This window comes from Heterodontus francisci, chromosome 17, assembly GCF_036365525.1.
Source record: "Heterodontus francisci isolate sHetFra1 chromosome 17, sHetFra1.hap1, whole genome shotgun sequence".
In the NCBI taxonomy this organism is placed as follows: Eukaryota; Metazoa; Chordata; class Chondrichthyes; order Heterodontiformes; family Heterodontidae; genus Heterodontus; species Heterodontus francisci.
This window is the reverse complement of record NC_090387.1, coordinates 31,344,683-31,363,987: the sequence shown is the minus strand read 5'-3', so window position 1 is coordinate 31,363,987 and position 19,305 is coordinate 31,344,683. Positions and strand designations below refer to the sequence as shown.

Genomic DNA, 19,305 nt, shown 5'->3' with positions numbered 1-19,305 from the left:
CAACCCTGGCATTAAAGTCCCCCAGCAGGAACAGGTGTTCGGTGTTGGGGATGCTGCTAATGATGTTATGGAATTCCTCATAGAATTGGTCTTTAGCTTCAGGTGGGGAGCAGAGTGTTGGAGCAGAGATGCTGAGTAGGTGTACTGGACCAGAGGTGGTGAGCAGTCGGATGGACAGTATGCGTTCCGAGCCATTTGAGGGAGGCTCTATCATGCTGAGCAAGGAGTTTCTGATGGCGAAGCACACTCCATGCTGTCTTGGTTCTTCAGGATCCCTGCCCTGCCAGAAGAAGGTGTAGTCTTGCTCTGCTAGAGATCCACTCGCGGGGAGGCGTGTCTCCTGAAGTGCTGCAATGTCTACATTGAGTCTACTGAGCTCGTTGTTAATGATGGCGGTCTTCCGAGAATCGCTGATTTGTGTAAGGTCTTCCGACAGGCCAGGACTCATAGTTCTGACGTTCCAGCTTGCAAAGCGAAGGGCTGGTACCTTCTTTCCTTTTTTCATGTTGTTTGGTGCGGTGTTGCAGTCCACTTTTCGGGCAATGACCCTGAGCTCCAAGCACCCATTGAAGCAGGTGGACTGTGGCGGGACAGAACTTTATTGTCCGGGGGCTGCTCGGTTTGAGGCGGGCGGTAGCTGTCCAGTGAGGTGCGATGACCTCTCCCACCGACAAAGGCAACCCGTGGCGCCCAATCTGTACGCCAATTGAGCTGGACTTATAACCCGTAACTGCTGCCTTCCGTGTTGTTTCAGTCGCTGTGAGGCAACTATGGAGTGACCTCTCCATGGCGCATGCCTAGGCGAATGTATGGAGGTTGAGAGTTGCCCAATCGTCAAAACCCCCCTCTCGGCCTTTCTGGTGGGGTCCAAAGGAGTGCAGAGCACGACGTTTGGCACCGGTATGGCTGCAGGAACTGCCGGAAATATGCCAAAGGTGACACATGACCGCCTACGGGATTCCGCTCCGGATTTTCTGTTAGGGTTTACTCCCTTACCCTTGGTCTCTCCCGAGACACCCACAAGGCAGTGGGGTTGTTAGGGCCCCTACACAGGTGTAGGATGATGCCGGTGGGAGGAGGGGGTGCGAGGGGGAGGGGTGGAGGGAAGGGGGCTGTAAGGGGGTAGGGGGGGTGCAGGGGAAGGGGGTGCAGGGGGAAGATGTTGTGAGGGGGGGGGCTGGGAAGGGGTTGTGAGGGGTGAGGGGGGTGCGGGGGGTATATCTCGTCCGCGTCCTTCGGGTGGTGAGCGACATCCTCGGGCGCCGGTACCAGCATTGCTGACAGTGTGCTGCAGATGCTCTCCGAGCCATCTCCCGCGGGCGCTTTGAAGTTGTGGCCGAGGAGCCGTTCATGGCTTTTTGGGTGTTCGGGGCACGTTTTCGCAAGGCTTCCCTAGGGTCCCGCTGCTCCTTCTCCTCTTCAATGGACTTACCGCACGCCGTGGCCGCGGACACTCTGGACGGTGAATACAGCAGGATCGGAGATCAAAGTATCACCAGCTGTACTTTTCAGTTTCGTCCGGACTGCGATCAATTTCATTGAGAAAACAAAGAGCAGGTATGGCTGGGGGAGGGCAGTGGGACCAGGTAACATAAACTCGCTGTTAGTTTGTAGTGAGGGCTAAAATGAACTGATTAAAGAGCCAGGGGAGTTTAAACAGTTTAATTACATTTTGTTTTCTTCCTGTACAATAGTTGTTTTTGTTTTCAGCCTGGAAAGGTGACATCTGAGAGGTAACCTTAGTAATCTGAGAGGTATATATGATTAATGGTATGAAAAAAGTTGTCTAGAATACTACTTTAGATCAAACAATGTGAGTAGGACAAGGAGACACAGGTTCAAACTAACAAGTTTACGTCTGAATTCAAGAGGTTTTTCTTGATACAGACAGTTACCAACACTTTGGCAGATTTCTGGACAGTGATGGAGGTGAAAAACATGGAATCATTTAAAAAGAAAAGAAAGATTTGCATCTTTATAGTGCCTTTCATGACCAATGGATGTCCCAAACTGCTTTACAGCCAATGAAGTACTTTTGAAGTTTAGTCACTATTGTAATGTAGGAAACGTGACAGCCAATAGGTGCACAGCAAGCTCCTACAAACAGCAATGTGATAATGACTAGATAACCTGTTTTGTGATATTGACCAAGGGATAATATCAGGGATAAGCACTCTGGGGATACGTCCCCTACTCTTCTTCAGAATAGCGCCATGGAATCTTTTTTATCCATCTGAGAGGGCTGATCAAGGCTCGGTTTAATGTTTCATCCAAAAGGTAGCACCTCCAGCAGTACATCACTGGAGAGTTAGGCTTTATTTTTGTGCTCAGGTCGTGGAGTAGGACTTAACACCACAGTCTTGTGACTCAGCACCATGAGTTTTACTAACTGAGCCACAGCTGACACTGAAACAACTAGATGCAATAAATAGATATATTAAGATGGGCTGAATGGCTTTCCTCATGCATAAATGCATTGTCTTCTTTGACTCCCCTCCAGGGTATTCAGTGACAGGACAGTATTAATCTTAAGGACAGGATGGAAATAAAATGCTTCACTAGGTATGAAAAATAAATACAGAATATTGCAGGGAAAGTTGCAGCCAAGGACCATACACTCCAGTGGATGTTTTTATATTGGACATATTATGTTGTGAAAATATAGTTAAGAGCCACGATGATTCTGGTAATACAGACGACAAACAAGATAATTGAACAATTTAATATAAGAACATAAGAATTTTCAGTTGTGCAAAAATCTGTTCATCTTTGTCATTCTGTTGAAGGATCTTACTCCACAACCCTAGAATGTACAAGGTGAAAAATTTCCTCGCCTTCTATTAGAGTCATAGAGTTATACAGCACAGAAACAGGCCCTTCGGCCCATCGTGTCTGTTCCGGCCATACAGCACCTATCTATTCTAATCCCATATTGCTGCACTTGGCCCGTAGTCCTGTATGCTATGGCATTTCAAGTGCTCATCTAAATACTTCTTAAATGTTGTGAGGGTTCCTGCCTCCACCACCTCTTCAGGCAGTGCGTTCCAGATTCCAACCACCCTCTGGGTGAAAAAATGTTTCCTCAAATCTCCCCTAAACCTCCTGCCCCTTACCCTAAATCTATGCCCCCTGGTTCTTGACACCTCTGCTAAGGGAAAAAGTTTCCTCCTATCTAACCTATCAATGCCCCACATAATCTTGTACACCTCAATCATGTCCCCCCTCAGCCTTCTCTGCTCCAAGGAAAACAACCCTATCCTGTTCAGTCTCTCTTCATAGCTGAAATGCTGCAGCCCAGGCAACACCCTGATGAATCTCCTCTGCACCCTCTCCAGTGCAATCACATCCTTCCTATAGTGTGATGCCCAGAACTGTACACAGTACTCCAGCTGTGGCCTAACTAGCGTTTTATATAGCTCCATCATAACCTTGTGTTCTATGCCTCGGCTAATAAAGGGAAGTATTCCATATGCCTTCCTAACCACCTTATCTACCTGTGCTGCTGCCTTCAGTGATCTATGGACAAGTACACCAAGGTCCCCCTGACATTCTGCACTTCCTAGGGTCCTACCATCCATTGTGTATTCCCTTGCCTTGTTAGTCCTCCCAAAATGCATTACCTCACACTTTTCAGAATTAAATTCCATTTGCCACTGCTCTGCCCATCTTACGAGTCCATCTATATCTCCCTGTAATCTAAGGATTTCCTCCTCACTATTTACACCACCAATTTTCATGTCATCTGCGAACTTACTGATCATACCTCCTATATTCACATCTAAATCATTAATGTACACTACAAACAGCAAGGGTCCCAGCACTGATCCCTGTGGTACACCACTGGTCACAGGCTTCCAATCGCAAAAACAGCCCTCGACCATTACCCTCTGCCTCCTGCCACTAAGCCAATTTTGGATCCAATTTGCCAAATTGCCCTGGATCCCATGGACTCTTACCTTCTTAACCAATCTCCCATGCGGGACCTTATCAAAAGCCTTACTGAAATCCATGTATACTATATCTACTGCTTTACCCTCATCTACACATCTAGTCACCTCCCCGAAAAATTCATCAAGTTAGTTAGACACGATCTCCCCGACAAAGCCATGCTGACTATCCCTGATTAATCCCTGCCTCTCCAAGTGCAGATTAATCCGTCCCTCAGAATTTTTTCCAATATTTTCCCAACCACTGATATTAGACTCACCGGCCTGTAATTACCTGGTTTATCCCCACTACCCTTCTTGAATAATGGTACCACATTCGCTGTCCTCCAGTCCTCTGGTACCTCTCCTGTGGCCAGAGAGGATCTGAAAATTTGTGTCAAAGCCCCTGCTATCTCCTCCCTTGCCTCACATAACAGCCTGGGATACATCTCATCTGGGCCTGAGGATTTATCCACTTTTAAGCCTGCTAAAACAGCTAATATTTCCTCCCTTTCAATGCTAATATATTCAAGTATATCACAATCCCCCTCCCTGATCTCTAAACCTACATCGTCCTTCTCCATAGTGAACACCGATGAAAAGTAATTATTTAAACCTCACCTATATCCTCCGGCTCCACACAAAGATTGCCACATTGGTCCCTAATGGGCCCTACTCTTTCCCTAGTTATCCTCTTACCCTCAATATACTTATAAAACGCCTTGGGATTTTCCTTTAACTTGCCCGCCAGTGTTTCTTCATGCCCCCTCTTCGCTCTCCTAATTACTTTTTTAAGTGCCACCCTACACTTTCTACACTCCTCTCGTGCCTCCGCTGTTTTCAGCGCTTGGGATCTGCCATAAGCCTCCTTTTTTTTCCTAATCCAATGCTCTATATCCCTTGACATCCAGGGTTCCCTGGGCCTGTTCGTCCTACCCTTCACCTTAACAGGTACATGTTGGCTCTGGATTCTCACTATTTCCTCTTTGAATGACTCCCACTGATGTGATGTAGACTTTCCTACAAGTAGCTGTTCCCAGACCACTTTGGACAGATCCTATTTTATCATATTGAAATCAGCCTTCCCCCAAATCAGTACCTTTATTTCTGGTCCATCTTTGTCCTTTTCCATAACTACCTTAAATCTTAGAGTTATGGTCACTATCCCCGAAATGCTCTCCCACTGTCACTTCTACCACTTGACCAGCTTCATTCCCTAGGATTAGGTCCAGTACTGCCCCTTCTCTTGTAGGACTTTCTACATGCTGGCTCAAAAAGCTCTTCTGAATGCACTTTAAGAATTCCGCCCCCTTTAAGCCTTTTGAACTAAGACTATCCCAGTTAATATTGGGGAAGTTGAAATCCCCTACTATTATTACCCTATTATTTTCACAGCTCTCAGAGATTTGCCTACAAATCTGCTCCTCTATCTCTTACTGATTGTTTGGAGGCCTGTAGTAGACACCCAGCCAAGTGATTGTCCCCTTTTTGTCTTTAAGTTCTACCCAAATGGCCTCATTTGAGGAACCTTTGGAGATGTCATCCCTCCTTACTGCAGTAATTGACTCCTTGATCAACAGTGCAATGCCACCTGCTCTTTCATCCCCTCCCCTGTTGCGCCTGAAGATTCCATACCCTGGAATATTGAGCTACCAGTCCTGCCCCTCCCTCAACCATGTTTCTGTGATAGCAATAATATCATAATGCCATGTGCTAATCAATGCCCTTAATTCATCTGCCTTACTAGTAAGACTGCTTGCATTGAAATAGATGCAATCCAACCTTGCATTTTTCCCTTGTGCCTTACCAGGTCTATATTTGCTCTGCCTTTCAGGCAGACTCACTTTCTGTTCTATATTACTCCCTACTGTACCTCCACTCTGTATCCCATCCTCCTGTCAAATTAGTTTAAACGCCCCCCAACAGAACTAGCAAATCTCCCAGCAAGGATGCTTGTCCCATTCCGGTTCAGGTGCAACCCATCCAACGTGTACAGGTCACACCTTTGCCAGAAACAGACCAAGTGATCCAGGAAACTAAAGCCCTCCCTCCTGCACCATCTCCTCAGCCATGCATTCATCTGCTCTATCCTCCTATTTCTAAACTCACTAGCACATGGCACCGGGCGTAATCCAGAGATTACAACCTTAGAGGTCCTGCTTTTTAATCTACTACCTAGCTCCCTAAATTCTTGTGGCAGGACCTCATCCCTTTTTCTACCTATGTTGTTGGTACCAATGTGTCCCACGACCTCTGGCTGCTCCCCCTCCTTCAGAATGTCCTGCAGCCGCTCCGTGACATCCTTGACCCTAGCACCAGGGAGGCAACATACCATCCTGGAGTCACGTTTGCGGCCACAGAAACGCATATCTGTACCCCTTACGATAGAATCCCCTATCACTATAGCTCTTCCACTCCTTTTTTCCCCCTGCTGTGCAGCAGAGCCATCCTTGGTGCCACGGACCTGGCTGTTGCTGCTTTCCCCTGGAAGGTCATTCCCCCCAACAGTATCCAAAGTGGTATATCTGTTTGAGAGGGGGATGGCCACAGGGGACTCCTGTACTACCTGCCTGCGCCTACTACTTTGCCTGATGATCACCCATCCCTTTTCTGCCTGTGCTGCCATTACCTGCGGTGTGACCACCTCTCTAAATGTGCTATCCACGACGTCCTCAGCATCACGGATGCTCCACAGTGAATCCACCCGCAGCTCTAGCTCCGTAATGTGGGTGGGTAGTCAGTAGCTGCAGATGGATACACTTCCTGCACACATGGTTGTCAGGGACACTGGAAGCATCCTGATTTCCCACATAGTGCAGGAGGAGCATATCACGGGGCTGAGCTCTCCTGTCATGACTTACCTTTAAATTAACTTAGTTACTCCCTTTAAAAAATACTAATTACACTAGGGGTCTTGTTCTACTCCAAACACTATTCTTGCTATTAAATTCCTGATTTTTAAAATTTATATCTCTTGGTCTTTGAACTCTACACCATATAAAGATTGTATTAGTCTGTAGGAAAGAGTCACATTTGTGTTTTCTTTAATTATTGCCTGTTATTAATGGGGTACTTTAAACTGCTCCATTTCCTTCTGATTCTTTTGGTCTCTTCCTGCCATATATTAGCCCCAGGCCAAGACTGCAGGTAGGGGCAATAATGTAAGACATTACCTATATCAGTCTGCAACTGGGTGCTCGGAGGTGTGGGAGAATGGCATAATGTTACTGTAACTTTCCATATTTTTTTAAGTATATAAAAATGTAAAATATTTTGCACAATTGTTCTCTTTTTCTAGTTAACTGATTTTTCAACTACTTCCTCCTTAGTTTTACATTATTTTGTGAAGATTGGCGAAATGTTGGAGAGCAGCTTAGGTTCATGGAAATATCTCTCAGCGTTAGTCACCTCCTTCAGGTGACAAGGTTAGAAAAGGGGAAGATATGGATTTTTTTAGTCAAAAGGAATAATTTTATTCTTTAAAACAGCCAGATTCCACAATGCAATATTTCAAAAGCTATTTGGTATTTTATCACATGAAAATATGTATCTATACAGTCCTGTTTTTGGCATATTGTCCAGATTTCTGTCACAGTCTTTTTTAACTTGCATGGTATTTATCAATCACAATGATCAAGGACATTCACTGAAGCATATTTTCCATTCAATTGGCAAAGGCATAACTCCAGAGTCTGATGTCATGGTCGTTGACACGCTTTGAAAAATAAATCTTTGTTTCTTTGCTTGAGGCACCACTCACTAATCTGTTAAACTTATTGCTGCATGAACTTACAGAAAAGATTACCTCAGTGCTTGTGTCATGCAGGTCCCCACTTGCCAAGCATGAGGCATATTAATTTCACCACATGGACATTAAGTTTCAAACTGTTGTTGAAGTGGAGAAAAGACTTGCTTTAAAAAATTCCCAGATCTTGGCTGGAAAGACATTTGCATATTAACAGATAATGTTTGGAAGGAGAATGCAGCCATTCCCTGAAATATTCAACCCACAGTAGACCCTTGGCTGGAAAGACATTTGCATATTAACAGGCCATGCTTGGAAAGGACAAAGGAGCATTCCCTGACACATTCAACCCACAATGGACTTTTGATCATCAGACGTTGAAGGTGGGGGAGCTGGCATTCCAGGTTGACTGCTAAGATGGCCGAATACACCAACGGACATGGTCAAACCAGCTAGTCACATGAGGGCTGGGCAACCTGAGTTTTTTGAATTTGTACAAACAGTTTGGGCAGAAAGCAGAATGCTCCTGGACTGAGAAGTTCTCTCCTGGCTAACTCGCCACAGCCTCTCCTGTCTGCCTGCTCCCATTTCTTTGTCACAAGCCTCTGAATCCACTGAAGACACATGAACCCCAAGAGAGAAAAGTCTCCTACGGTGAACAAGGTTTAAGAAGAATACTGGGTCCCAACGAAAAGCAAGATCTACCTACAATCAAGGACTCTACAGTGAGCTCGAAGAACCGTAAAAAAAACTCTTCAGATATTGCCTCAAACCATTCCACTTTATTTTTCTTCTGCTCTTTTCTGTCTCTATTTGCATGCATGTATCGCGTATACATGCTAGCGTGGGCGCATTGTGCATCCATAGGTTTCAACCAAATTAGAGGTGGAGTTTAAGTTTAATAAATTTTCACCTTTCTTCTTTAAACCTAAGAAAGCCTGTTTGTGCTGGTATCGTTGCCTTATAATTGGAAAGCAGTGAACAAGGATTCACCAAGGGGGAGCTAAAACAAGGGGTGTTTAAAATTAAACCCTGTTATGGTAAGACCAGGTGAAAGCTGAGAGGGCCCCCTAGACACCGTTCTCACCTGGTCGTAACAGCTTGCTTTATAATTTCCTTAGTAGATCACTTTTGGGAATATATTCAACTATTTTACATCAAACTGCATGAAGCTTGTAATTTCAAGAGACTGACGACTGAATACACTATTTACAAACACCAAGCGACATGTGGAAGAATTACCGGTGCGCCTCTCTCACTGGTTGTAATGTTCGTAAGAGTATAGAATAAAATTGAGGACTTATTTTTACATTACATAATTTAATTTTATGGGTGCAGGTTCTCAAACTGATCCAATGGTTTCCAACACTTGACTCATTTCAGAATATATCCAAATCTAATTGCAAATGCATATAATCATACAATAACAAACATTCTTTTACATTTTGTAAAAGAGATTTTATTAGCATGCTGTGAAGAATCTATTACTATAATATACTAAAAATGTTTTAAATGTTTGCATCATAGAAGAGTTTGTTCTAATAAGTAAACAGTGTTTAGTTTTTTGGCAATGGTAATTTCTTTCCAAATTAATTTTCAATATCCGCTGCTTTTTCATGGAGCAGTAGAACTTTCACAACTCATTTGTATCTTGTTTTCCAATGGTTTACATAATTATCAAAATACACAGCAGGTCTGTCAGCAATGTGAAAAAATTAATTAATTCCTCAGGTGTAGACCCTGGCACTAAATTCAGAATGGACCTACTGTGTATTTCCAGCACTTTCTTTTAAGTCAGATTTCCAGTACTTGCACTTTTTCCTTATTATGTCTGCTTTTAAAAGTGAGTTTATGATTGGTAACAGTGAGACACATAACAAACTAATTTAAATACAGGGGAGATTTCATTTCTCTGGTCATGTACTGGTTAACACTTGCATGTAGATTCTTTTGTGTAATTAACAAAGAGTCCAAAGGAATATTATACCAACATATTAACCTATACACTACAAGGGAGATTAAACATCATTAGACTCGTCAATGTAAAATAAACATATTGAAGGGTTATATTTTGTTAAATTATTTGTAAAGAGCTAGGAACGAATTGCTATGTGTAAGTGTTCCGGGGGCCACATTCATGGCTGCACTGGAGAGTCATGTGACATGTAACATTACACCAGTCAAGGCAATCCCTACCAGGCAGCATGGAAGCTGAATGAAATAAACAAAGAGCTCCAGCCTGTGATTATTTCTAACTTATGGGAACTAGAAGACAACCATGGGACATAATGTGGTGGCAGTAATTGTCTGTGAGTAAACCTTAAAGCATTTTAAACAAATTTAATGTTGACTTAGATTGAAAACAAATTGACCTAAATTAGTGCCAGAGAGAGAGAGAGAGAAACTGAGTGAATCATACAAAAATGAAATGACCACCGGCACAACAATGAGTGCCCAGCTAAAGTCCATAATGAACTGGGAAGCTGATGTGTCGTACAGGCATTTGAAAAGTTAAAAAAAAGTGCAGATTGACATTCAGTTGTTTTCTAAAAGGCACTAGTGAAAAGGAGAAGGTCAGCAATATCTTTCTGTGGGCAGGAGATAAAGGATTACATTTGTTGAATAGCTGGGAAAAGATGTGAACTGCATGTTCTAGATCACTGAAACAGATGGTCTTGCTATACTGGGGTTGAACAGTTGCAAAGAGCTGCAGACTATCTCAACAAACCCATGAGGTGAAGGAGGCGACACTGAGGGTTGAAGATAGTACACCCATTGAAAAGCACCCTCTGATCAGAAGAAAAGAAGATCTGGTACAAATATACCCCGAGTGTTTTGATGAGATGGTTGTATGCTTTGAAGATTTTGAGTATCACAATACTATTGACCCAGCGATGAAACCAGTGATTCATCACCCACGTAAAGTACCAATAGAACTAAAAGGAAAGCTTGAAAGAGAGCTCTGAGAAATGGAAGAAAGGAAGATGATCAGCAGAGTCACAGAGCCTACAGATTGGGTAAATTCCATTGTGGTGAGGGAGAAACCAAATGGACAGCTAAGAATTTGCTGGATCCCAAAGATCTTAACCAAGCAATAAAGAGGAATCACTACCCTATTCCAACACTGGAAGACATCACACCAGCACTGGCAGGGGCAAAGGTTTTCAGCAAGCTTGATGTCAGAAATGGCTATTGGAATGTGAAGCTGGATAAGCAATCTTCACTGTTGACAACATTCAACACATCCTTTGGACAGTACAAATCCCTGCATCTACCTTTAGGCCTTAAAGTGAGCCAGGATATGTTCCAGCAGACAATAGACAACACATACCGAAAATATAGTGGAGCAGCCAGCTTAGCACATGATATCCAGATATATGGCGTAGATGAGAAAGATCATGATTACCATCTAGATGAAGCCATGGAGAGAATCAGGAAAGCTGGGATCAAGCTAAACGCAGACAAATACATTGTTAAGGTGACCAGAATGCCAATTCTTTGGAATGGTGTACACACCTGACGGAGTCAAGCGGAGTTCTGAAAGAATCTCAGCTGTCTCTAGGATGGAAGCCCCAAGAGATAAGATATTTCCTTGGCTTGATCCAATACATGAGCTCCTTCATACCGCATATGTTGGAACACACAGCAAACCTACGGGAGCTGATGAAAGAAGATGTAGAGTACAAGTGGTCAGAGTCACATGTCAGAAGTTTCAACAAACTAAAAAAGGTAGTATGCAAAGAGACAAGTCTGTCATTTTACAACAGAAAGAAACCTGTCACTCTGCATGTAAATGCTTCCACTAAAGGACTAGGAGCAGCCTCGTACAAGAGGGAAAGCCAATAATATTCACATCCAAAGACTAATCTCAGCTGAGATCCGATATGCCAACATAGAAAGATAGCTTTTGGCATTTGTGTATGAATGTGAGAAGTTCCATACATATTTCTATGGAAGAAAGCTCATAATGGAGAGAAATCATTGTCCACTGGAGCAGATCTACAAGAAAAATCTATGTAAAGCACCAGCAAGAGGTTACTCTTGAGACTTCATAGTTCAATTTCACTCTGAAATACAAGCCAGGAAGAGAAATAGTGCTGGCAGTTACCCTATCTCGGTTGTCACCACAGGAGAAACACAAGATGGAAGATCTAAGTATAAAGATTCATCACCTAGTGAACAGAACACCACCGAAACTTTGTCAAATTAGACACAAGACCAGCAAAGACTAGGAGTTACAGATGCTGTATCAGCAAGTGATCCAAGGATGGCCTGATTAGATACAGCAAACGCAACAATATGGCACTGCTGTCTATCAGAGATGACATCTCACTAGAAGATGGTGTTCTGCTAGCCGGATCCAGAATAATCATACCCAAAACAATGCAGGAAGAACTTCTCCAGAAGATACATGAAGGCCACAAGGGAACAAAGAATTGTAAGCTCAGAGCCAGAGCTGTGTACTGGATAGGCATATACAAAGACATTGAAAATATTGTGTCTACATGCAATGTATGCCAGAAGTACAGAAATGCACAGCAGAAAGAGGAGATGATAGCTACTGAAGAACCACCCAGACCATGGCATACTGTGGGAGCCGACTTATTCACACACAATCAAGAATGGTATCTCATAGTCGCAGACGACTTTTCAAAGTTCCCTTTTATCCAGAAAGTGAAAGACTTGAGAGCCACAACAATCCTCCCAACAGTACAAGTTCTGTTTGCTGAGCAAGGGATTCCTGAAAGATTAATATGTGACAATTCACCTCCAGAGAATTTAAGGAATTTGCTGAATTCGCTGAACAGTATGGGTTCAACACCTACGGGGACACAGGTTTATAGAAAGACACGTCCAGGTGGTCAAAAGAACCCTTGCAAAATGCCAAGAGATAAAGGCTTATTGTCACTCTGATCCACACCTCTCAAGGCTGACATGAAATCACCTGCAGAGCTGTTGAATGGAAGAAAGTACAAGACGACATTGCCAAGCAAAACACATCCTCCAAGTGGAGGAAGTGAGACAACTCATTGAAGCACAGGTAAGAGGAGATCAACGCTTCAACAAGCATGCTAATTCCCCACCTGAGCTGTTGAAAGGACAAATTACATGTACAGGATCCAATCATGAAAATCTGAAGCCCAGCAAATGTTGTTGGTGAAGCTGAGACTCCAAGGTCATCATTGAGACTGAAACCGGTAAGCAAATGAGAAAAGAGTACGTATTCGACCTACACCTGAGCTGGAAAAACAGAAAAGACAATCAACAACACTGGAAACATCACTATCCAGTGAAACAACACCAATGTCACCAGCACATTAGCAACAGCAAGCATGACTTCTACAACACCAGGAGCAACACGCACAACATTGCCTGTGCAGAGTACCAACTCACCACTGAGAGCAACAAATGCCAAAACTACAAGATGGAGGCACAACATCTTTCCGCTTAAGTGATACTGTGAATAATATTTTGTGAATAACATTTTTAGATAAGAATATATGCTATAAAAGACTCTAAAAGGGGTTCAGTTCTAAAAGTCAATTGTTAAACTTTTTTTCTAAAGAAGCTTACGATTGGAACAGTTATACTGATATACAGGCATTATGTTTTTATAAAGAAAGAGTGATGTTGTGTACTGTTATATTATCTGTAAAGAGCTAGGAACTAATTAGCTAGAACGAATTATTATATGCAAGTATTCCGGGGGCCACATTCATGGCTGCACTGGAGAGTTATGTGACACACAATACTAGGCCAGTCAAGGCAGTCCCTACCAGGCAGGATGGAAGCTGAATGAAATAAACAGAGTTCCAGCCTTTCCAAGTCTAAAGTGTGATTATTTCTAACTTATGGGAAGACAACCAGGTGACATGACAGAAGAATTGAGTTCTTCTAGTATCTTGACTGACATTCTTCTCCGAACCGATATTATCAGAATCACACTAACCAGCCATTTGTTTTCTGTTTGGGGAACCTTGCTATATGCAATTTTGCTGCAGTATTTCAATAGTAATCCATTGGTTATAAAGCACTTTAGGTCATCCCAAGGATATTATATGATGCTGCATCAATGCAAGTTCTTTCCATTAAATTGTCCTTGTCTTTTAAGAGGAGGATATATCATGAGTCACATTCTTAAACAAAACGAGATGACAGCCTCATTCTACATCAGTCAGGCATAGCAGCTCCGAAAAATAAACGTGTTCACAGAGGCAAACCGCTGCCAAACACACTGTGAGCAGACAGGCCTTTCTTCAGGCTCAGCCTTGCTGTTGCTAGGTTGCAGTAGCACTTCCGGTCAGGTGACGGCAGTCAGGTGACGGAAGTGGAAGCGGAGACGGAGGTAAAAGTGGAGGCTCCTGGTTTTGGGATTGAAATTTGTTGAAGCTGGGGGTGGTTCAGGTCTTAGCCCTTATAAGTGGCTAATTTATTTTATTTTTAAACACTCGGTCTGTATTTTTAGGTAGGGAGAGGGCGCGGGGATCCGTTTGTTTGGGTGAGTGAAGCCGGTAGCAGTTTAGGCTTCTAGTCGGTGATAAATAATAACAGTGGCGTCTTTGATGAGAGCGGAGGGGAGGGAGGGAGAGAGGGGCAGTCAATTAGTCTGTGTCCCCGGGGCTTTGAACTTACAGACTTAGGAAGGTCGAGCTTACTATTGGGTAACCCTGGGTACTTTCATATTCCGCTTTCCAGAAAATTTGCTTAATTTGACTTCCATTAAAAGCTACAGTGGCTTGAAATTTTAAAACAACTTATGCAGGCTCCAACGTTTAGTAAAGTCCCTTCGTGATTTTATAACTGTCATTTAACTCTAAATGTGTTTGTTTCTACTGGGAAAGAAACTGGTTTGGGTGCATTTCTGTATAGTTATAGCGCTTTTATTTGTTTGCCTGCATCCAGAGTCGAGGCTTGACCTAACACTGAAGGGATGAGGTGAACTGCCTGGAAGAGAGTCCTTTCCTGGCTTACTAACTAGTTCATATGTTAATACCCGATTTATGCCTTGAGTTTCCTCTGTATTTGTACCCAGAGATGTCTCTAACCTGCGCACGGCCTCATCACGGTCCTAAATAGATCGTGAAATTTTGGCCGGAAGTGACTTACATGTATAAGTATATTCTACCCAAATCTCGTTGATCTGTCCACCCGAACACCTAAAACTGCCCTGGCTGCTACGTTAGAGAGCCTTCTATACGAGTTTCCTTTTAATACGCTTGTTTGGAGGCTTTCTATAAACTACTGTTAGATTTTCAGGTGCAGCAGGAAACGGTCATTCGTTTTATTGTTTTTGGAAAGTTATCTTCCGAAACCTTCGTTTTCTGTTTTTTTTATATATTTTTGCCTCACAGCTCCAGGGACCCGGGTTCGATTCTGGGTACTGCCTGTGTGGAGTTTGCAAGTTCTCCCTGTGTCTGCGTGGGTTTTCTCCGGGTGCTCCAGTTTCCTCCCACAAGCCAAAAGACTTGCAGGTTGATAGGTAAATTGGCCATTATAAATTGTCACTAGTATAGGTAGGTGATAGGGAAATATAGGGACAGGTGGGGATGTTTGGTAGGAATATGGGATTAGTGTAGGATTAGTATAAATGGGTGGTTGATGTTCGGCACAGACTCGGTGGGCCGAAGGGCCTGTTTCAGTGCTGTATCTCTAATCTAATCTAATCAGAAGTATAAGTCACATTAAAAATTGTAAAGCTTCCCTGGTTGTGAGTTTGTTATGGTCCCTGATTGTTTTGTTTATGCCAATATATGCCCATTTTATGTTCAGGTGTATTTTAATGAGATTTACTGGAAACTTGTGTGCATCAGTAGCGTGGGAGCAGGGATGGGTGTATTTTTGGGTGTAACCTCCAGGCTGTGCCCGTGGAGGGAATTCCAGGCTCGTGTTTAGTGTTGATGCAACGCTGAAAGTGCTTGACACCAATGCTAAACTTGCAGTATAAATGCACCCCTCAGTTTGCCGGTGTTTGTGAAATTGGTCCACTATCCTTATTGTTATGACCAGGTAAGAAATGTATCTAGGGGACTTTTGTTGTCTTTACCTGGTCTTATTGTCACAGGGTTTAATTTTAAACACTGTGTTTTGAGCTTGCCCTTTGTGAATCCTTGTTCACAACTTTCCAATTATAAGGCAAAGAAATGAGCACAAACAGGCTTTCTTTGGTTTAAAGAAAAAAGATGACATTTATTAAACCTGAAACTTAAACAGTAATATGGTTCATGTGTATGGATGTGACACACCCACGCTAGCATGCACATGTGATATAAACATGCAAATGGGGACAGAGAAGAGCAGAAGAAAAGATAAGCAGAACAGTTTGAGGCAATATCTTGTTACTGTTTCTAGAGCTCGCTGTAGTCCTTGATTGAAGATATGGTCTTGCGTTTTGTTGGGTTCAATAATCCTCAAAACCTTGTTCATGTAGGAAACCTTTCTTTGAGTTTCTCGTGTTTTGACGAGATTCAGTTCCGTGGGAAGAGATGAAGGCAGGCAGACAGGAGAGGCGATGTTCTCAGTCCATGAGCATATGGTGTTCTGTTCAAATCCTTTGTTGGAGGTTCAAATACTCTGCGACCGTTAGTCATATGACTAAAACTGGTCTGACCATTTTTGTGTATTGGGGAAGCAACTGCTGGGTCCTCATTGTTTCAACATTGTCTGGTACTATGCAAATGCCCTTCCAGTCAGGGCTTGCAATTTTAAGTTTTTGTTCAAGTGGTGAAATAATATGTGCCTTAGTCTTGGCAGGTGGGGGAATTTGCCTGACACTATGAACATCCTTCTGAAGTTTTCAAACATACAAACATACGAATTAGGAGTAGGCCACTCGGCCCTTTGAGCCTGCTCTGCCATTCAACAACATCGTGATTGATCTGATTGTAACCTCAACTCCACATTCCCGCCTACCCCCAATAACCTTTCACCCCCTTGCTTATCAAGAATCTATCTACCTCTGCCTTAAAAATATTCAAAGATTCTGTTTCCACTGCCTTTTGAGGAAATGTTCCAAAGACTCATGACCTTGAGAGAAAAAAATCCTCCTCCTCTGTCTTAAATGGATGACCCCTTATTTTTAAACAGTGACCCCTAGTTCTAGATTCTCCCATAAGAGGAAACATCCTTTCCGCATCCACCCAGTCAAGACCCCTCAGGATCTTGTATGTTTCAGTCAAGTCGCCATTTACTCTTCTAACCTGCAGCGGATACGAGCCTTGCCTGTCCAATCTTTCCTCATAAAGCAACCCGCCAGTTCCAGGTATTAGGCTAGTAAACCCCCTCTGAACTGCTTCCAATGCATTTACATCCTTCCTTAAATAAGGAGACTAATACTGTATACAGTACTCTAGATGTGGTCTCATCAATGCCCTGTGTAACTGAAGCATAACTCCCTACTTTTGTATTCAAGTCCCCTTGCAATAAATGTTAACATTCTATGAACTTTCCTAATTACTTGCTGTACCTGCATACTAACGTCGTGATTCATGCACTCGTGTTAATTGTGTATCAGTTGTTTGAATATATGCAGTTGGAGGGTGTTAATTGGAGTCTTATTTGAGCGCTTATAAGCAGACATTTACTGACACTGGTGAATGGTTTGAGTGAGGAATTATATGTTTGTAGTCCTTTTACTCTGTACAATAAATGTTAAACTGAGTAAAGAGAACTCCAGCATTAGAGTATGAGAGCAAGCTTGCGGGGAATATAAAAACTGACTGTAAAAGTTTCTATAGGTATGTGAAGAGAAAAAGATTGGTGAAGACAAATGTAGGTCCCTTACAGTCAGAAACAGGGGAATTTATTATGGGGAACAAAGAAATGGCTGACCAACTAAATGCATACTTTGGTTCTGTCTTCACAAAGGAGGATGCAAATATCATACCAGAAATGTTGGGGAACACAAGGCTTAGTGAGAGAGGAACTGAAGGAAATCAGTATTAGTAGAGAAATGGTGTTGGGAAAATTGGGATTGAAGGCCGATAAATCCCCAGGGCCTAATGCCATGCATCCCAGAGTACTTAAGGAAGCGGCCCTAGAAATAGTGGATGCATTGGTGGTCATCTTCCAAGATTCTGTAGACTCTGGAACAGTTCCTACAGATTGGAGGGTAACCCCACTATTTAGAAAGGGAGGTAGAGAGAAAGCAGGGAATTACAGACCAGTCAGCCTGATGTCTGTAGTGGGGAAAATTCTAGAGTCCATCATCAAAGGTTTTATAGCAGAGCACTTGGAGAACAGTGGTAGAATCGGGCAGAGTCAGCATAGATTTACAAAAGGGAAATCACGCTTGACAAATCTACTAGAATTCTTCGAGGATATAACTAGTAGAGTTGATGACGGGGAGCCAGTGGATGTGGTTTATTTGGACTTTCAGAAGGCTTTCGAAAAAGTCCCACATAAGAGGTTAGCATGTAAAATTAAAGCGCATGGGATTGGGGCAAGTGTATTGCGAAGGATAGAAAATTAGTTGGTGGACAGGAAATAAAGAGTAGGGATAAATGGGTCTTTTTCCGAATGGCAGGCAGTGACTAGTGGGGTACCGCAGGGATCGGTGCTAGGACCCCAGCTATTCACAATATACATTAATGATTTAGATGAGGGAACTAAATGTAATATCTCCAAATTTGCAGATGACACAAAACTGGGTGGGAGGGTGAGTTGTGAGGAAGATGCAGAAGCGCTTCAGGGTGATTTGGACAAGTTGAGTGAGTGGGCTAATGCATGGCAGATGCAGTATAATGTGGATAAATGTGAGGTTATCCAGTTTGGTAGCAAAAACAGGAAGGCAGGTTATTATCTGAACAGCTATAAACTGAGAGAGGGGAATATGCAGTGAGACCTGGATGTTCTCGTACACCAGTCGCTGAAGGTAAGCATGCAGGTGCAACAGGTGGTAAAAAAGGCAAATGGTATGTTGGCCTTCATAGCGAGAGGATTCGAGTACAGGAGTAGGGATGCAATTATACAGGGCCTTGGTGAGGCCACACCTGGAATATTGTGTGCAGTTTTGGTCTCCTTATCTGAGGAAGGATGTTCTTGCTATAGCGGGAGTGCAGCGAAGGTTTACCAGACTGATTCCTGGGATGGTGGGACTGATGTATGAGGGGAGATTGAGTCGGTTAGGATTATATTTGCTGGAGTTCAGAAGAGTGAGGGGGGATCTCATAGAAACCTATAAAATTCTAACAGGACTTGACAGGGTAGATGCAGGAAGGATGTTCCCGATGGTCGGAGGGTACAGAACCAGGGGTCATAGTCTAAGGATACGGGGTAAATCTTTCAGGACTGAGATGAGAAGTTTCTCCACCCAGAGAGTGGTGAGCCTGTGGAATTCGCTACCACAAAAAGCAGTTGAGGCCAAAACATTGTATGTTTTCAAGAAGGAGTTAGATATAACTCTTGGGTCTAAGGGGATCAAAGGGTATGGGGTGAAAGCGGTAACAGGTTACTGAGTTGAATGATCAGCCATGATCGTAATGAATGGTGGTGCAGGCTCAAAGGGCTGAATGGCCCACTCCTGCTCCTATTTTCTATTTCTATTATCCTTCCATAACGAGCTTTCTGGTGTTTAACATGGTAGCAGAGGATGGTTGCCTAAAGCTGAAGGTTGGAAAGTAGGATTTTTTTTACTTA

At 43.1% G+C, this 19,305-nt stretch overlaps 1 protein-coding gene across 3 annotated transcripts in view; it reads left to right on the top strand.

Moving 5' to 3' along the window:
- The first annotated feature begins 13,958 nt into the window (after nucleotides 1-13,958).
- The window catches only part of wwp2 (WW domain containing E3 ubiquitin protein ligase 2), a 277,512-nt gene continuing 272,165 nt past the window's right edge, over nucleotides 13,959-19,305 (top strand). For all 3 annotated transcript variants that reach the window (XM_068049205.1, XM_068049206.1, XM_068049203.1), the window contains exon 1: nucleotides 13,959-14,017. The gene's annotated coding sequence lies outside the window, so the exon portion shown is untranslated. The remainder of the gene's footprint in view (nucleotides 14,018-19,305) is intronic.